The sequence below is a fragment of the Camelina sativa genome, chromosome 8 (assembly GCF_000633955.1).
Source record: "Camelina sativa cultivar DH55 chromosome 8, Cs, whole genome shotgun sequence".
NCBI lineage: Eukaryota > Viridiplantae > Streptophyta > Magnoliopsida > Brassicales > Brassicaceae > Camelina > Camelina sativa.
The window spans coordinates 23704105-23706062 of NC_025692.1; positions in this window are offsets into that span (position 1 = coordinate 23704105).

Consider the following 1958-nt stretch of genomic DNA (forward strand, 5'->3'; position numbering starts at 1 on the left):
GAGAATTTGGTTGGAATGAATGTTGTGATTCTGGAGAATGTAGGGTGTGCTAGTACATGTACATATACAGATATTAAGGGGTTTTCTGTAGACATTTTGTTATGAATTACAGGCGAGGCAGAGACTTAATGTTATGGATTCTTCTTGCGAATGTTCCCAGGTTTGTAGTCAGTAAAAATTGAGAACATCACCTCCTTACTTCTGGTGAAGAAGTCGATTCAATATGTTGTTGGATTGTTACCTCCAAATCCTAGCTCATTTCTTCCTTGGTTATTGGAAAGGTTATGAAAATTTATGAAATCATGTGGCTTGCAGGTCATGGCTTGCTTTAAATTACTGATGGTCGTTTTCTATGCGAGAATGGCGGCAGAGGGACCAATAATTGGTGTGGCACAAATGAAGATTTTACTCTAATTTATTTTGGTTACATAGATTTTTGAGTGGCCAAATATATTCTAATGGCTGCCCAACAAAAATAAATATTGCTGCAAAACAATATATTCAAACTTTTGATACTTTAAAATACATTGTTTCCACCACAAACGTTAGTCGAATTCTTTTGGTACGTATGCAAGTCCTTATGCATCAATCGTTATGTTCTCGACCACGTACGAAATTAAACATCATGAAAATCATGTTCGCTGTGGGATGAAACAGAGTATGCAATAGAACACGAATCAAGAGTAGAGACGCAAGAGTTTTAACGACTTCAAGTCTCGCACCTACGTCTCAGCTTCGACGGCACAAGCAATCCACTAGAAATTCTTAAAGAGTTGCATCACTCATAAAAGAAACTACATATAGAGACCAATCCAAGATTTGAGCTTATCTCTAATCTCTATCTTACAACTTAGTAACTCAGATGCTAACTTGCCTTAATAACAAACTCTTCGTATCACTCTTACGGATACAGTAAGCTGGGTACACGAATTCAGCCAACCAAATTAAACTCAACATTACTCAAACATTCCAATCTAGAATATATATAAACTACAATCCACGGCTTGCAAACGCATGCTATATAGCTATGATTTTGACTTCTGTCACACATTGTCATTGTCATTTATTTATATATAGAGCATTGCATAAGACAAGTAGTCATATGAATAGAGAAATAGTATATATGTGATACTAATTGTTGGCTTGTTGCTAACGATAGGTTGTAAGTTCCGACAATGAGGTCCCAACTTGTCTCCTCCTTATCCAACTTCTCAAGCATATTCGAATATAAATTTCTTTATACGACAAAACAAATCCATCATAAAAATATGTATGGGTCAAGTTCGGCAGCTATAACATCAAGCTCCACGAAGCTTCCTATTTTTCAGTTCACACAGCGACTTAAACAAACAAGTGTTAAAAATATATATAAAGTTTGAATTCAGATCAAGTCCGGATTCAGTTTATCTGACTTTCATAATAGAAAAACAAATTAACAAAAAAGAAAAAAAACAATCATGCATTTAGGTAATATCTTTTGTTTTTGGGGGCTTAAAATATTAGTGAGCATATCTTTAGACTTGACTGGTATCATCCAAAACGACAAATATTAATTTTCTTTCTTTTGACCTATACTACAGTTTTATAACCTTCATTTTTATATACAAATTGCGAATGTCTGGCACTCGGGCTAAGTTTGGTTCTAGCTATCTGATTCTAAATACTAAAATAAACGCAAAACTCTCTTTAAGTTTTTTTTTTTAAACCTCTTGGCCTTTAAAATCCGTTAGTGTTCCTAATAAGTACTTATCAAAATGGGGAGGTAATTAATTAGGGGATACAGAAGTCGTAAGTGCACGATTAGTATAACTAAAAAAATGTGTATGAAATGATATGACTTTACAAACTTAAATTATTAATACTACAATAAAGAAATATCCTTGTTGTTGACAAAAACAAAAAAGGTCATGTTTAATCCAAAAACATGTTTGCATTTATTAATCGGTTAAAGGAGTTAT